Genomic DNA, 18,888 nt, shown 5'->3' on the forward strand with positions numbered 1-18,888 from the left:
AGCAGGAAGAGTCGCTAGTTCAACCCGGTGGAATTCTGCCTCCGAGATGATCAAATGTGTGTCAATTTGTGTGTGGTTGTAAAATACACACTCTCTAAAGCGATTACTCATTACTTTTAAGATTTAGTCTTTAGAAGAAAAGCAAACAATATAAACAACATTGTAACAACAACAACAACATTCATTAACCGAGATTAATGAATTTGCACAAAATGTGCGATTAATTAGATAGGGCTGTCGATAGACAAAAAAACAATTAGAAAAATAGAAGTCTATAGACCATAATTATTTATTTAGTTTACATTAGTTTGTGGTGGTTACGCTCTGTAGTTCATTATTTAGTAGCAGAGGGGGATTCATTATTTAAATCTCTTATGCTAAATCGCAAACCTGTTGGAGGAACCACAGTTAGCCACCAAACATGTTTGAATGTGCGATGGCAACTCCTCTGGTGAGGTAGGGAGTTTCCCACATAACACAACGCCCCTTATGTCATCTTAGACAGAATTTTCTTAGCTGAACTTTCAATGCATTCCATTTTTTCTTTTTTCTTTTTTTGAAACACCGTCCGGTCCCATTTGAATTGGTCGACGGCAGCCCCTCCCTCTCTGCGGTATGAGGTAACCTGAGAATTTCGGTTGACCTTCCTCTCGTGATGCCTCCAAAGAATTGAAATCCTATTGCTCCCAAGCATGAAGGGTGGATACGAGGAGTAATGTTCCGTGAGTGAATCAAATGGCTTAAAGCCTTGTTTAAAGAGTGCTCGACCAGCATGAACTGAAGAAGAAAAAAAAAAAAAAGTAGTCCCATACGGAACTGACTGCCGCACTGAATTAGACAAAGAAAAGCAAGCGTTCACGTTTTCCAAATGCGGCTGATAAGCTCCAAGGCATCTGATGCCTTTTGTTCCATCTCTGGATAATTTAGCAGGCTTCAAAGTACGGGGCTACTAGTAGATACGGCTAGAATGTTATCACGATTTTTAAAAAAGAATTCTGCCCTGTAGGGTGCATTTGTTCTCCGAAGATTCTTCCAGTGTAGGAACAAAAACAGAATGTCCTTTAACAGCTTTTAGAGCTGAAAAGGTCATCCCGAGTGATATTACATATGAATTCAGTGAGTGCTTCCCGAGTATTGGCTTATCTTTCTCTGTAAGAGATTAGTCATTCTGATGGCTCTCCAGCAGATACAAAGGAGCTCTTCTTTTTTCTTTCTTTTTTCTTTGCTGAGGTTTGATACAACTCCGGGGAAGGAAGTCATGGGTATAATTACTAAGATGAGAAATTCCACTCCAGCTTCAGGTCGTGATGAGATCTTTTTCATCTCTACCGACGTAAGTCTGTGACATATAGATAATCTCAGAATCACCGGGGACCAGAGTCATTTCAAAGGACCGCAGGGTCGCCAAAGGCCCAGGGCGCCAAAATCGTTTTTCTAATGGGCACCAGCAATGTTTTCCACGCCCAAGTATTGATGGGAAACACTTTTTGGAGTATTCCCTCACTTAAAGCAATGTTTTTCAACATATACAATCATTTGTAGTCATCCAAATCTTCCAGTATCACAGTTTTGTAAATATATAGGCTTCTCTTGGTGTAATGAATAGTAGATGATATCCCTTTACTATTACAGATCGACAGCCTAAGCCTGTTCTTATTTTGGGTAGCAATATCATTTAAAATAATTTATGCATCATAAGGAGTGTTTTTCCATTTTCTTTTTGCCATTTGAATGTCGCTCTCACCTGAAAAAACAAATTGCTTAAGTGATCAAGCTGAGGAATATATTGTGGAGCTCAGTGAAAACAAGGGCCGGGTTAATTACAGACCTCTTTATTTTAATTTATGCAGCCATTAATGGCCTCAAGACGTTTCAGTGCTGGTTGATTTGGTGATATCTGGGGTTACCGACGGTAAAGGCGAGTGCTGTTCAATACTAGCAGCAATCACTCCTCCAAAATCGACCTGCAGAGAACTTTGATGACACCAGCGTTATGTTTACCGGCTTCACAATAAAAGCCTCCAGATCTTGGCCTATTTGAATGCTCTTAATGTGAAGCAGCAGCGATAGGAAGTTTGAATTGTGAATGTCGAGTCAACAGCTAGTGACAGACCTCAATGACCACAGAATGAATACAATATTGACATTTTGGACTTGGAGGGGCTGGCAATGAAAAAATGTCTAATTGAGTTGTAATTGGAGAATTGCTGCGATAAATATTCTTGATATTCAATAATAATATATCATAATCATAATGTCTAATCTATTATTCTACAGCTCAAATTCTGGTCGAATTTTCTACAATTAACTTAAGTCACCAAGTTAATGATTAGTGGATGGTTATGTGGCTGATATTTGCAGAATGTGTATCTAACACTAAGCCTCATAAACACGAGCAATACAGCAGCGACGCTAATAACAACAGAGTCATGATTCCCGCTAAAAAATGCAGGCCGCTGAATTCCAGCACAATACATATTCAACGGCCTCATGGGAAACGCTCGGAGCAAAATAATCTATATTTACTTGTTCCTGTGTAAGAGCAACGTGCCACGGGACGCGTGAGGATACATCACATGTAGCTGATCCTCTTTATTCGTTTGTCACGCATTCGACGTCGAGCGCCTGGTGCACGTCGCCTCTTCCGGGCTCCCCCGTTCAATATCATTTGCATCTTCATCGCATGCATTATTAGCTGTTGCAATATGCATGGCTCTCGTCCCTCAGGTTGCACCGCGTATGGAAATAACACAATATATTGCCGTTGAATGTCCCTCCACTAACCCATCGGCCGCACTGTTACCTTGTGATTACCGCTTTTGTTTTTTTATGTGAAATTGCGGCACCGTGGGATTGCAAATGGAGCGAGCCAATTACCTGACAGACGTCCACCTTCTCTCCCGAGGCGGTACTGATTTTTTTTTTTTTTTTTTTTTTCATGTTCTCTCATTTCTCCCCCTGCGCTCTTCCTCTGTCATCCGCGGCTGGGAGACAGAAAGAGGTTAGAGCGACGGAAGTCCTTTTTTTAAAAATTATTTATTCATGGATTTTTCATTTCATATTCAGTCTTTTTTTCTTCTTTTTTTTCTTCCCCCGGACTATCTGGGTGCAGAGTAGAATTTTATGCCTTGAAGGCCCAAAAAAAAAAAAGAAAATCAGGTTTCAGCTCCAATGAGCTCAGCGGATGAAGGGAGGAGAGAGGCACAGGGAGGGATGGAGAGGGGAACAAGAAAGCAGGGTTTCATGTGTTCTTTAGTAAATGAGAGGCAGGCCTTGAAGGTGACAGGCTGTGTTTATTACTGATCTGTCAGCCGGTTAATGGGGAGAGGAGGAGGGGAGAGCTGTCGAGGCAGAGACCAGAGCACACAGGCATGGGGGGCGGGGGGCAAGAGGGAGCCCCGAGCAATAAACTCTGCCAGGCTGGATGCGCTTGCCCTTACAGATTCACTGACAACACTCACACTGCACGCCGCCGCGTTCACCAGAAACCCAGTTAGTCCGTAACAGAGTGCTTTGCTGTATTGTTGTGAAAACTGTGCTTTTTTCTTTTCATCTGCTTTTTCTTTTTATGCGTTCTGCACCCATGCGACGGGCTACAATTTAATTTTCCGCATGCGTCTGCGAGGGTCTGTGCAGCCAGAAATGTACGCCTTGGAGTGGCCGTACCCAGAATGCAGTGCCAGAGGACTGCATGACTGGGTGTTTGCTTCAGCCTCAACTAAAGCTCCAGTATGACCCAACTTGGATACAGAATAATGACAAAAAGATGGCTATTATGAAATGGTTTGAGGTTTTAAGTCACTTCTCGCTCCGTCGCCACAAAGATACCGCTGCTTGTTGTAACAAATGGATTTATTCTTCCTTATCTCTACTTGGCATGGTTGACTTCGTCAGTCACCGTTACAAAAAAACCCATGTCAATCAGCATTTGGCGCGCCGGTGTTTTCCACAGTGTCATGTCTACAGCAGGAATAGCAACGCGTTCTGCAGAATCTGTTGACTTGTTATTTAATGGCATGCGATTATCGCGTGTACGTGTCTTTGCGTTGCTATGCGTCTTCACGCTATCGGTGCTGCTGCAGACGTGTGACCAGCTTTGTCAGGAATATCCACGTTACTGCAGTGTTGATGCCTGAGAGGTCTGCAGCCCGCAGGTTAAAACTGATTTAGTCTTCAGGAAGGTACCGTGGATGAAAGGGCAGCAAGGAGAGCAATGTCTGTTTCATGGACTCGGCGCAGTGGCTTTAAAAAAACCTTGGAAGCAAATTATTTCCCCCTTTTTTTTAACGTAGTGGGAGGACAAAGAAACCTCCAAAAGCTTTTTTATTTTTTATTTTTTCCAGGCTTTGGCCCATCGTAAGTAGAGTTTTTTTATTCTTACCTCAGGCTGATAAAGTGCAAAGCATTCATCCTCAGTGGAGTGTTTGAACGCTGATCATCTCCTCTCACAGCAGCAAAGCGCATCGCGGTGTCTTCTCGCGTTGTAAGAGCCACGGCACCTCTGGGCGAGACGCACAAAGCAGCGCCTACTCCTGGCTGGAGTTCATCTCCGTGCTTTTTTCGTGTGCTTTGTGAAATGCGGGTAACAGACGTGCAAATGTCACCACCGCCATTTTACACATCTTGGTGTTTCTCCTTAGTGGACGGACCCTTATGTTGGGTTTTCTTTTGTGTTCCCTTCTTTCTTTCCCGTCTTTTCGCCCTCCTCTGTCTTTGTCTCCGTCCTAAGACCTGTTGGAGTAATCAATCTGGATCGGCATTGAGAAGGAGCGAGTGGGGGGGGGGGGGGGTGCAGACAGATGTGCTTTGCAATGTGATCGATGTCCTTGATTTGTGAGAGATTACTTTGTGCGTGTGCGTGTGCGTGTGTGTGTGTGTGTGAGTGAGAGTGATTTGGAGGTCTGCTCGCTAGCATGGATCCAGTTGGCCTGCTCCCTCGACTTTGTTCATTTGTCAGGTTAAGAATGGAGGATCAATATGTGGATTATTTGCACAGTTCGAGAAGGTGACGGAGGTGAGGATGTTAAACGAAGCTCGGCCAGTGAGTCACTTAATGTGCTTAAAAGGCCTCAGTGGATTTTTTTTCCACACAAATGCAAAGTGAATTCTGCACCAAAGTGAAAAAATGAGTTCCTCGGCCCCCGCAATGGAATCAGAATTTTTCTTTTTAAATCAATACTGATCATTAGATGTAACTTTCTTTTATGCTACAGGCAATTTAACCCAAGATTATGTTCTTAATTTAAAAGCTAGACCGTCTAAGACCTTGTGTTCTTACACTGTTGGTCAAACGGAGAAAAGTCTTAAAAGATCCACTTCCAGGCACGTACTGTTTGGCTTCTAGATCATTTGGACATTGAGTCCCGGACATGTCGCATGTTTTGTGTGCATACACTTGTTTGTATGAATTATTTCGTGCGCATTCTCGCCCATAAATAGTTAACAGGAGGGCGGTGCAGGAATGCAGCAAAAGCCCCGAGGCCCCTGGATGCAGCAGTTATACGACCACTTGCCCCCTCCCCACCCCCCCCCCCCCAAGGCCCTCCGCTATGTCACATTATGAATCTATAAGCTGCTTATGTTATTCCAGACTCAACATGCTCATACACGTGGGGCACGTTCTGCAGCAGTCAGTAGCTGTAAAAGGTGATTTAGCTGAAAATTTAATGGGTTAAATTGAGACGAGTATTTCTTTGACATTTTTATACGCCAACCGATCGATCAAATCCCGAAAGGCGAGTTGATGTTCTCACATCGCTCGTTCCGTCAGACTTTATCTTGCCTTTGTGTGTAATACGTACACATTGATTGGTTGTATATGATCAGCAGCCATTTATTGCCACGTATTCTACAACGTAGAGGAATTGGTCTTGGTGATATGAGATGGTGCGAATACATAAATAAAACAAGATCATGTGAAATGCAATAAAGATATACAAGCAAAAGGACGACAATATTACATTAAGTACATTAAAACGTGTATGCATGTTCATATGTTCACATTTCCAATGTAAATGCACTGCACACAACCAAAGTGGGGGGTTCTTTCTAAATCACACAAGCAAAGTCCAGTGGGAACAGGGCTTAGAAGCTTGGAATATACATTTTATAGATCCAATAGGACAAAGAAAACCAGCAAATACCCACAATGTATCAAATGGAATCAATGAGTAAAGCGTCTACCTCTTATAATCTAAATCCTGACCCATCTCTTATATTTCCCAATGCCTCCAAAGAAGAAACTAGAAAGATAATCCAATTTGGTTTTATCTTGATTTGATCTCAATTTCCCTCTGTTGCAATGGAAAGTCCAAGATGAAATAGTCCAAATAGTAATGAAGCTGTAGCGTCTGCAGCCAGTTGGGTGTTTTTTTTCCCCTCTTCCCTCGCTGCATGTTTAGCTTGATCCCTTCAAATTCACTTCCTACTTTGTAACCAGAGGCAAGAGCCCTTGACTCGCTGCCCCCACAGCCACGGCCAAGGCTGCCATTTAAGTTGTGATTAAAAATTAATGGCTGAGCGAGGATCATCGGAGGGGGGGGGGGGGGGGGGGGGGTAGAAAGAAAGAGACAATGCTCGAGCAAGAGGGGAGCGGCTGAAGGAGAAAGGGAGCAGGCCTGAGCAGCAGCTGCTCCCCGATGGAGGGTTGGAAGGTCTCCTTAACAACTCCGCAGTGTTTAACTGCTCCTCTCACACCCCCCATGAATATTGCATTACCCCACTATCAGGCTCCTTGTGTGCATACCGCCCCCCCCCTTACACACACACACACACAGATTGTGGGGCAGACCTACAGCCCCGATGCGTCTGAGTTGAGCCCCCCCCCCACCCCCCACCTCCTCACACAAACCAGAGCATAATTGGCGGACTGATCCAGAGAGCAGCCCCGTTTCATTGCATGTCAGAAGCAATTAAATTTCAGCTCCATAAGAGTGGATCAGTTACAATTGTTACTTTTTCAAATGTTTTTTTTAAGTAAACGTTTTCCAGTTGTCGGGCAGAAGAAGGACGAGCGGGCGGGTGGGGTTTGCATCAATGCGCAGTTGCGGTCGGCGGTTGAGTGCGTTTTGGGGTCCCTACGGGAAGGTCAGCGGGACGAAAGGGCAATCGCTTCTGAGTCGTGGCGGGGGGGGACCCAACAATCGGCGCCGTTTCTTCACAGAGCGGAGCAGAAATGCCACGAGGCCGCGCCAGGGCGCCGACCTGGACCCGCGGCGGGCGATGAGCAGCGCCACTTGCGTCCCGGCCCGGCCCCCTTCTCTGCCTTCTGGCTTCTTTCTCCGCACCGTTTCATTACGGCATTTCTCAGAGTCCATCACCCGCTGGTACGTGTTCTCATTCAGTCCTGCCAGCATTGTTCCCCTGTAGTACGGCTCCTTCGGGGATTGCAGCTCTTGAGTGCTCGGATTGGAATGGCTACCCATTTAAAAACATGAAATAAGAGTGGAGGGGGAGGGGGAGGGGGGGGGGGTGTTTCTCCCCCCAGTTTTGCTTTTATTCGCATAAAAGTTGAGATTTTTGCAGATTTCAACATCATTCTTATCCGTTATGGAAATAAATTAGTCGCCAATTAGGGCTGGGCGATAAATCGTTGTGATAATCCGTCTTTTAATGAAATCATCAGACAAGATAATACACAATTGTGTTGTTCAAATTGCTAATTCCAAGCAATGATTATGGGAATACCACCAAGTGGTTAAGTCCTAACTATTCAACTGTGTGCATGCACGTTAACGTGTGTTAAACTTTCCTTCTCGAATTTCAGTTGAAACCGTTTTGTACCAAAGTTTTGATTTAATGAGAAAAGTACGTCTGTACGCTGTTTCTCTCCGCTTCGACTTGTATGCTAAGCTAAGCTAAGCTAATGGACGAGTTAATGCACAACTGAGTCCGAGAGATTAGAAGAATAGTTACATTTCAATTTCTTAGACTGAAGTGGCTCAACCGCAGTGCACAGCGCCGTTAAACCAAATACTCCCTTCAGTAATGACGCTGAACCACACTTCCAACTTGACTACGTTGAATGATTGATACGACTGAACATGAGGGTTTGGATAAGCACCATTTGAGTGAGCCATCAGTACCACATCTTAATAACCTCTTCTAAGTGAAAAGCCTTCAGAACACATTTAGACCCGTCGACAACAACTCGACTTGATACGAGACGCGGGATTAATCAAATCACAGCTCTTTCCCTGCCATCATTTGATGACGCATAATATAGGGATTTGTCTCCATGGTTCCTCCGCCGTGCGCATTCGTTTTTATTGTCTTGATCAACGTGTAAAGTTTCCGCTGCTGTTCCGTGACTTGCTGTTATCTATGGTACCGATAAAGAGGGAGCCCAGCTTAGAACGTCAGGGTTAAGATATAATCGGATTTGTAACGTGCACCTGACGCCTCCTCCTCGTCACCCACCCTCCTGCTCCTCGCCCTTATTCCACGCCTCTTACGTAATTTGTTAATTCTGTCCTAACTCCCGCCGTCGCTGTTCTTGCTTTAGGTCTTATTTGCGACGCTAATGAGGCGAGGCAGTAAGTAATGGTTTGTGGAGCGGCGGGGGGAGGGGGGGGGGGGCTGCTGTCTGTAAAGATGGAGATGTGCTAATATAATTATGACGCGCAGTGTAAACGTTACAAAACCAGAAGCGCGCGCATTCGGTTTGAAGTCGTCGCAATTTCTACATGTTGAGCCGTGATCATTTGGGCCGAACCGAATACGAAGGGGTTGACTTTTGTGTCAAAGGCACCGTTCATACATCATTTGCTTTGCATATCTCTTTTGGGGGGTTTTTCCTCGTTTTTGGGGTTTTTGTCGCCTCATCTGTGGGGAAAGTCATGGGAGAGAAAAGCTCCGGTAGCACACGGCTCTGTGTTCCCTTTCAGTTCCACGTTCAGCGTGAGCAGCAACTTACAGGGTTCGCCCTTCTCCTCTCAGCACCGGTGTAGGAGCCCGTATGGTTCCTGATTACGGCAACAAGTCGGCAACCGTTACTCGATTTCACGCCGCGTCACCAAACCGGGGCAGCTTTTAGTTTGCACAGCTCCGCGCTTATCTCTCTCTCTCTCTCTCTCTCTCTCTCCGCCCGCCCATGTGATTAAAATTAGCGTCACGCCAATAGCAAAGGAGAGTAAATGGATTACCGAGCAAGCGCAAGCAGAACGGACCCGGAGGATCCAACTCTGAGATGTGCGCGCGAGGTGTTTCACTCATTGTTTTTTCACTTGTGTATTTTGTCCCTCCCCCCCCCCCGTGGAGCTCTGTTTACAGTTGGTGTCGTGCCAGCCTCGGCTCTTTTGAAAGTTGAGCGCGTGCACACGTACGAGCTTACCCGTGCTCCCTGAGCCATTGTTCCTACAAGCGAGCGGGAATCAGACGATGCAATGTTGGCAACAAATGTTGCCCCCCCCCCCCCCCCCGGGTTACAAACTGCTGAATGGAGCACTCGGAGAATAGTAAAGGCCCACTTAATGAATCACTGGAGCGACGCACTCGGAAGTAGAAACAGGAAGTAGATTGGCTTCCTAGTGACTCAGTGTTACAGTTGCTCTTAAAGAATACACGTTTGCACTTGAAACTACATTCTCCACTTTGATCTTTCTTTTTTTTTATGCTTAAACTCGCAGCGCTGCGTGCACGCTGATACGTTTCCACATCCGCGTGTCTCTCTCTGTCTACCAAGTGACTATAAGAGAGAGACTTGAAAGGGAAAGTTGACTTTGCTCGCTGGTTTCCTCACACTCGCTGCTCTGCCAGTTGGCTGAAGTCCTGTCAGACTGGAGAGCAATTCTGCATTTCTTCCTTTCATAAATATATATATACACACACAATACAGTCTACAGACCACAGGGATTGTCATGAATTACTTCTCAATTTAGCCGATCCAGAGTAACGGAATGGAGTCTTCAGGCGTACTAGATGTAAGCCATTTATTCCGCATTAGACAAATAACATTTCATTTCTGCCCATTTTGGTTAAAACTATAATTATCACTTGCTTCCATTAAACTGGAAAAAGACGTTTTCTCAAGTGTCCAATTAGCGGAGTGGAAGCGCGCCGGGATCAGAGCATCTCCGAAGACCTCGCTGCGCTCAGCCGGTCGACCGTCCCCGGTGTTTTGTTCCTTTTTTTAATTTATTCACAGTAATGTCTAGATCTTCTTTGTTAGTGCCCCGTGTCGGCTCTGTTATTGAGCAGTTGAATCAGCTGGTGCAGAAGTCTATACACACACACACACACACACCGTCGTGGGCTCCTTCTCTTTGTTTGCAGGCCGGGGCTCGAAGGGAAGGATGGAGCGAACGGGACCAACTGGACCACGCGTATGAGTTGGTTCCAGCGGTAGCCTCGTCGTTTGTTTCTGTGCATGAGAGGGATTATGCTGATCCCTCTGTTGGAGAATAAAGAGACATTGACTCAACTGGCATACGGTTATACTTGACTCTAATCCTCTTTTGGACCTGCTCAGCTTGATCTAAATCAGTTTTGCTGTTTCCTGTGGTGCGTCAGCGACATATCCTTAATTACTCCTCTAATATATTGGAGTGTTTAGTTTATTTGGAGCTGACACACGGCTCAAGGATGATAGTAGTTTAGTTTTTGTTATTTTAAGTGCACAAAATACATGGAGATCTCCAAAGAGTCTTTTAGGAGAGTGTGTCCCTGAGCGCTTCACTGCTCTTAAATGCCTGGGTTAAACACAGAGGTCAGATAGTGAAGTTCATGTATGCTACATGTAGGCTGAGTAAACATGTGAAATGTAGATCAGGAGAGCGCGCTTTACTGCGCCGGGTGCAGAGGACGTTTGTTTGTTTTTCATGGTCCAAGACGTTATTCCTCATCGTGATGCTCAGGAATATTACAAGGGTTGAAAAAAACAAAGTGTAGAATGAATGAGGATGAACCCGGCTTGTTTTCAATGAATTTCAATAATTGACTGCAATAGGTCAGTGGCGGTAATTCATTTTATTAGCTGAGATTCTCTGTTGATGTAACGTAGTTGTTGCCGTGGCATTTATTTGTCTTTTTTTTTAATAATTGCAAGTGGAGCAGCAACAATTAGTTGGTTGATTGATCATCTGGCTCCAGGGGTCTTGAATGTAAAAATTTGCTACTTTTTCTTTCTTTTACTTTACAGTTAATCAAATACTTCTTTCATTTTGGACAGTCAGGACGCGACATTTGACGATTTTGCATCCGGCTGTTGGATATTTGTAATGGATATTTTCATAGTTTTCTGACTCTTCATGGACCAAATGAACCATAAACAATTGATCCCCTAAGCGCAGTAACCTGTTAATCATTCTTTTTTTAACATTCATACCTATGGGGATTTATTTAGTATTTAGGGTGGGGTTTTTTTTTCTCTTCCTGTGCCTGTCCCCAGTTGTATCCATGACACCGCCAAGAGATGCATTAGCCCAAAGCCTCAAAGGTCAAATGCAGTTTTGTCTCGACCGTGACTCCAACCACCGCCGGTCCGAAGCAGCTGATTCAGACTCAGAAGATACGCGTGACCTTTGGGGTCAGATTCATTAAGCGGACGCACAGAGTCCGCCAGCTGCCAAACATGTTCTCCGGGTCCTTTTTACACGACCAGCAACAAGATTGAGAAACACCAGAAGACCGCAGACTACCAGCTCTCGATGGCTGCCACCTGATATTAGTCCGCTTCTTTTCTGCTTTTTCTTCTCAAGCACAGATTTAATTGTGAAATCTGTGTGCTGAATAGCAAACCACTTGAAAAGGATTTCCTCCTCATGCCCCCCCCCCCCCCAGGGATTCGGTGCCAGAGCCTCGGCAAACAGACGTGGAAAATTAAAAGATAGTATAGCGTCTACTCCGGGCTTCACATCAATGTTTCCAAACGGATGAAAGGTTCTGCTCTTCAACTGCAATCAAACAAAGACGTGTGCTTGAACTCAGCTGTTTAGTCTCTCATTTATCCTGAAGGCTGTTTCTGGATTAACGTCTTATTTTATTTTGTTATCTGTTTGAAGACATCGTGAAATGCAGGAACTCCGAGGTGACTTTGTTGAATATTTATTTTTGTCTAGAAGTAACGAACATCAGCTTTTCTTTTGGGGTTGTAAAAAACGATTAACCAATTATGAAAAACTAATCTTTCATCGACAAACCTATTGACCCGTCAACGATTGAGGAGTCAATAGGTTCGGCTGGTTTGGAATCCGCGGCACGGCGATAACCTACCAGAGAATAAGCCCCCCCCCCCACCCCCCTTCCCCTCTCCCCCCCCAGGAAACCCGTAAAGAGGCAGCGGGCCACTCGTGAATCTACTGACTGACAGAGAGAGGCAGGGTGGTCCCTTCAGTTCAAACAAGGGCAGATGGAAGGAGCTGGGACTTCCTCCCCTCCTCCCTCCTTCCCTCCTTCCTTCCTTCCTTCTGCTTGCTCTACGGCCATTCGCTGTTTGAGCGCTCTCTCTCTCTCTCTCTCTTTCTCTCTCTCTCTCTGCGCCTCACTTAACCCTCTTCACGCTTTGCCTTGGAGCACCTGATTCCTCAGGAAAGGACCCACACATGTAAATCCATCCCGCTCTACAGAGAGATGGCTAAGTACACACACACACACACACACACACACACACACACACTCAGACAGCTGAGCCCACCTCCCCCTCATCTCTGTCAGAACTGCGTCTTTGTCCCTCAGCTGTGGAAATAGCCGGATTACTGATGGCCCAACGACACCATGAGATTTACGACTGCAAAGAAATCTGTTCATGTAATGTTTGTCAGCTCGACTTTTATCTCCCTGCGAGGTTGAGTGAGTCACAGGAAGCTTTTCATCTTCACGATGCGCTTGCTGTGTGGTTGGACAGGTTGTCACTCCCATAAAATGTAATTTTATCTTAATGCTGGTTTTACTCTTGTGGTTTTATTCGGCTGCTGTTTTATTTAGCCGAACCTGAAAGAAACTAATTATATTATTGGTCCATCTTAATTAATCTTAACGATCTCTGATCTTGTTTTTACACCGTTTAGTACATCATTTGTCAGAAAGAAGTAGAGGAAGACAGTCATTTAGGTATAACCAGACTAAAGAAGACAATGGAATAAAAAGGGGATTTACCGCAACAAACCCGAACCTTCCTCACCGCTCAGACTGCACTCATCAAACCACTCGGCAAAGGTCAAAATCAGCTGGAATCACTTTGCATCGGTGAAATCTTCCACCTTCATCTCGTGGCCCAATTATTTGGAAACACATGTGAAACGGTTTCCGCATTCACCACACGGCGCATTGGAAGGAGGTCGCTCCACAGTTTGTGAAATCTGGATCAACGACACCGAACAAGCCGACAAGCTGACCGCGACAGAAGAGAGACATTCAATTATTACGGGTGCCTGAAGGGACATTCGAGGTTTACACAAGCAACAAAAATGAATACAGTCGAACAGGGAAATATAAAATAGAACTAACACGCGAGCGGGAAAGCGTGTAGCAGGGAGCACCAAACCGAAACTGTCTGATATTAAAATACCTGCGGTTTAATCTTGCGAGTCCAGCCACGTAACACCCACAGATTCTTTCATCTGTACTCCACCTCTTCCTGCAAACCCCCATCTCCCTCAGACATGCCTTCCTCCTCCTGCTAATTATCAAATGTTCTGCCTTATTCCTCCAGCAGCTTGTTAAGCTCTCCAGGAGCATAGTTGACCCACTTTACAAGCAGATCTGTAGGCCAGAACCCCGCTGATGGCTCCTTTCTCTCTTTTCAGTGAGCTCCACTTCACTTAATATACACACACACACACACACACACACACACACACACACACACACACACACACACACACACACACACACACACAGGCAGTAACGCAGGAAGGAAACAGTGTCTGTTGCCATATCTTTTTCACATGATCCACTTGTGTATAAAGCAAATATAGGTGTGAACAGTAACGGGAGGTTTCGGGTGGAAGCAGTTGCTCGAGGTTGAGAATCGATTTTGTAACGCGATGTTTTGCATTTCCAAAGCGAGAAAAGAGATTGAATCGAGTGGCAGTTCAAACGTTTTATTTGTAAACTCAAGCTTTAAACATCTGTGCCGAGGCATAAATTCTCGCTAGTCTTGCTTAGGTTAGCATTTTCCCTCGTACGCTGAATCTCAAGCTGACGTCTGCACAAGGAAGCTATCGTTAAAGCTTAATTTCACACGCTACGTATGTGAAATCCCCACATCAGTATCTAAGACCATAATAGCATCAATGGATGGACTTATGGTTAGCATGTTAACATGTGCAAATATGCTAGTGCATGTTAGCATTTCTATCAAAAGTACAGCTGATGCTCATGGGAACGTGAATAGTTTTAAGTTGTATAAATATATTGAACTGTAGAAGCTTGGACCAGTTGGTGGTGTTAAATGAACCCAGTGCATCACCAAAGGCATTAGCCGCATGAATTCCTATTTTTTGACAGTAAATAAATATATATTTATAGTGTAGAGAATATTTCTTCTTTTCCTCTGGATATCCAAACATCTCTGAAATTCAGTCATTTCTTTTAACTACTCGGGCTCTAATATGCTGCCTTGGATTGAAGCCACGTCGCAAATGGGGGTTAAAAATTGTTCCTTGTTATCGAATCAATTTGTGTTCTGAGTCCATTCTAGCAGAAATCTCCTTTGCGACAGACATGAGCTTGAATTATGTTTACATCGGCATTCAAGTGAACCAAACCACCGGTGTGACACTTTTATGATTGCAGCCACACCTCTCCCCCTGAAAACACCGTTGTGGCTGCTTTGACGTCTCTTGAGGCTGCCCTAAAATATCAATTTACATCTCTTTGTCCATGTCTCTGTCCCCATCATCAGCAGCATCTGTTAAAGCGCTCTTTTGCATTAACCATTACACATGTATCACAGAGTGTTCCACTGAAGAGAATAATGTCAGCGCACCGCATAAGAAAATCCCACATTTGTGTAAACCACGTGGAGCCTCCTGCATTTGGGCTAATCTCATGTATCCCTGTCTCTTAACTTCATGAATATTTACACATTGAAGCAAACAGAGACCAGAGTACATCCCATTAGCACAGTGAGGTAAGTACCAGAGGAGACGAGAAGGGAATTACCAGCTCCCTCCGACTCCTCATCGGCCTCCGCGAAAAGGTTGCACCGCGTCCAGCTCGCCGCCGCCGAGGCCGCCATTAACACGGCTCCCCCCGAAAAGCGTGGTCATTGTGAAGATCACCATCATTAGCCGTACCTCCTGTGCGCCTCCCCACCCCCCATCCGTCTTCTCACAAAAAAAAAAAAAAAAAAAATCAATAGCATCTGCTGGTGCACAGCTAAGCCTGCTCCTCCGCTGATGGAGACAAACAGCGGGTGAGCTAAATTGATTAAGTATCAAGCTATTTTTAGAGATTGATGATTTTCTGAGTCGGCCCACGTTGATGAAATCGTGAAGTGGAAGCAGATAGTTTCATGTCCTGCTGGTTTGTGCAAAGAGACAAAGACATCCGCCGCCGTAACTTTGTGCTAATGCAATCCCCGAGACATGTGACCGCCACAGAAATAGTGATGAAAGGGCGTGGGCAACCCTCAGGGCGTCTGTCACATGCCTCCAGTGCTTGTATGCAATTAACGCGCAACAAAGAACAAACCAGCGCATGGGACAGAGCTGATTGCACGTTGTGGCATATTTGCGGTAATTATCGACCCCGCCCACAGCCACCCACGCAGCGCTGAGACGCTGGCCCTCTTTAAGTATCATCGGGACGCACGTGATAACGAAGGGTTAATCAGGAAAGGGCTTAACGCCCCCCTCTTCCCTACCCCCCACCCTCCATCACCACCAGCCGCCTGGGTCTATTTGCTCTGCGTCTGTGTAGAGTGTGTCTTCAGAGGACCGGTGGAGGGCTTAGCCTATCACCGCTGCCGCTTTCCCCCCCCCCCCACCCCGATGCCCATGACAACCCCCCCCCCCCCCCCCCCCCCCACCCCGATGCATCACAAGCGGTGGCGTGCACCCGCTCCCTTTTGTTGAGCTGCACACCTTTTCATTCCTGCACACCCGTACCCGGTGTTACCTGCCTGCGCGCAAGTCAGAATCACATGGCTCCATTTCCATTTTTATTAGCAATCGGGTCGCCTCCGTTCGGGAGAGAGGGAGAGAGAGAGAGAGAGAGAGAGGTCTGCCGGATCAATGTCACCATGCCGCCGGCATGCCGAGGAGCTGGTCCCCCCCCCCCCCCCCTCCTCCCACCCCCCCTTTCCCACATACTGGCATGCACAGTAACAAGTACATACACTTCCAGGGTGTCACACATGCGCGGATTCACATTCTTCCCCCGCTGTTACTCACCCGTCGGAGGGCGGGATGGATTCTGACAGTTGACAGGCCCATCAGCATTTTTTTTCTCTTTTTTTTCTTCTTCCCCGACTCGCTGCGCGGACGACCCGGCCTGCAGAGACCAGAACACAACCTTGAGCTAACATGACCTTGAGCTAAATGAGCTACTTATCAACCCCCCCTGGGCCCCCCCCCCCCCTCTTGATATTTGCTGGTCATGTCGGACGCTTCTGGAGAATTAAAGGAGGACGAACCTGACGCCGAGGCGTTTGTCAGCAGAGACATACGAGAAACAGGTGTGGTCACTTTTAAACGCCCCAGCTGTTCTTATTTTTGTGTCTGACTCAGATCGGCATTGCTCCCCTGCACAGAAACACGCGCAGGCTTTTAGCCAAAGCAGCAAGAGTTATGTGCTGGCGGGGGAGGGGGGTGGGGGTGGGGGGTTTGGATGCAGTAACCCGGGCAGTGTGTTTGCGCTCCTCTCCCTCCCCATGGAGCACACAGATAAATCCTCGAGCAGCGTGAGATTAATCAGAAACGATGGTGGCTATTGGACGACGTCAGGCAAGAGGAATGTGTTCCCCCCCCGATCCTTGTTGGTGTCAGTGTAAGAACTGACACCAACAAGCCCCCCCCCCCTCCTCTGGGCTTTCAAGATAAACAGCGTGAAGATAGTCTGTCAAAGTGTCTTTGGATTTGACTGTTCGAAAAGAAGGAGCATGTGCCTCCTCTTAAAAGACATGTGAAGCAGAGGTTTTGTTTTACTCACCCACTGAGGATCATATATATAGTATAATATATATTATACTAGAAATGTGCCGCAGGACGTATATATTTGCACGGCACATTTCAGCATGTTCTCCAAAGAGTGTAAATCCAGGGTCATTGTTTTGTGAATTGTTTAGCATGGTGCACTAGCGTATCTGTTGTTTCTGTAGGAGTTCTGCACAATCAATAATGAGAATCTGTTTGTGTGGTTCTCTCTGTTTGTTGGTGTTGTTCTCAGTCCGATAAATCTCAACCCCTCAGAGAAGAAATTGGAGATCTATAAATGTTCCTTTGTTCCATTCCTCCATCGTTATTGTACAAGCTTGGTGAGTTCCAAGCCGCTGATGACTTTATTATAGTATACATTTCCTCCAGAGGGCACGGCCCCAAAAATGTTGCTTTTCTTTTCCCACGGAGTGTTTGGAAACCTTGAGAAAGTATTCTTGTACCACAGCTTCTTCAGCTGTGGTACACGAGAAGATCGGTTTCAGGCTCTGCTGTCCGTAGGAAGCTAAAACCAGAGGGCAATAAGCTGAGTTTAAGCATTAAGTCAGACTCTCTGACCAAAGGCAAGAAAACCCAACTGTACGTCTTTGCATCACCGAATTAACATTTCATGGTTTGGTTTAATCAGCTCAAAGCGACTGAGATGGGGAAAACAACAATTTGTAGTTTTAAGGGGGAGTTGCATGCTGGGACAGTCTCTCTTTGTCTCAGCGATTTCCGAGTTACGTGGCAATCGCTACGCTATGAGGAAATGAACAATGAACAAATGACTATGAACAAAACTATGCTAATCATTTCCACTCAAGTCTGATTCCCATCTCATGTTCAATTATATGTAAGGTGTCATATTTACACAGAATATTCTAAGCTACAGCAGGTTTTCCTTTGGTATTTAGTATTAATGAACTACTACGTGCATTAAGGTACATGGATGATCTGCAAATATTTGTGTCGTTTACTTTTTGAATCTCTCCTGCACTATATATATTCTTTTTTATTTAGGCAGCACTGTACCCCACTATGTCAAAGCAATGCACAAAGCTTCCCATCGCCTGACCTTAAGCCGTCCCTGTGTGTGTGTGTGTGTTCCTTTCACTGTGTACCGGTGTATGCAAGGAGAGAGCGCCTGCAGGGGTGTCAGCGGAGGTTTAAGATATTCAGCTTGCTGTCAGCACCGACACATTTCTCCCTCTGCACCGCTGCACAGATATGCAAATCGGGCTCCCTCAGAATGCAGAGCACCGGATCAGCTTCAATTTATTCCATTGCGCTCTCTCCCTTCTCTGTTCTTCTCTGTTTCTCCCCCCACCCCCTTCTCATTCCGTCTCCACTCTGTCTTTGGTTCCTTCGTTTGGTCTTAGCTGCTCTGTTTGTGGCATATGCCCCCAGTGAGGAATTGTGTGGAGGTGAGCGGATTTCTACTGAGTCTAGGCTCAGTGCAAAGAAGCGCCTCAGTCTCTCAATCTGGTACAAGAGTGTGCGTGCGTGCGTGCATGCGTGTGTATTTTGTTCTCTGCGTTGTCGAGGATTGTTTGTATTGTGCACACGCAACAATGTACCCCCTCCCATCGCTCGTGTTAATCACCAGCGACGGAGCAGCGGCATCCTACGTGGGCTAGTGGTGAAACACAATTAGTCAGTTGCCAAGCTGCTCTCAAAAAGGCTATCTCACCAACACACAGTGTCATCAGTAATCTAGTCTCAGCATAATCTAAATGCCAATGTCTATCCTCTGCGATCCATCCCCGGCCCACACTACATTTGCATTCTAATTAGATGTGGCCGCGGCAGC

The 18,888-nt window shown here is 45.8% G+C and overlaps 1 protein-coding gene across 1 annotated transcript in view; it reads left to right on the forward strand.

Annotated features, from left to right (window-relative positions):
* Nucleotides 1–18,888, forward strand: part of trip4 (thyroid hormone receptor interactor 4) — a 55,131-nt gene that overhangs the window by 25,072 nt on the left and 11,171 nt on the right. The window lies entirely within an intron of this gene.

The sequence above is a fragment of the Pungitius pungitius genome, chromosome 4 (assembly GCF_949316345.1).
Source record: "Pungitius pungitius chromosome 4, fPunPun2.1, whole genome shotgun sequence".
Taxonomy (NCBI): Eukaryota; Metazoa; Chordata; class Actinopteri; order Perciformes; family Gasterosteidae; genus Pungitius; species Pungitius pungitius.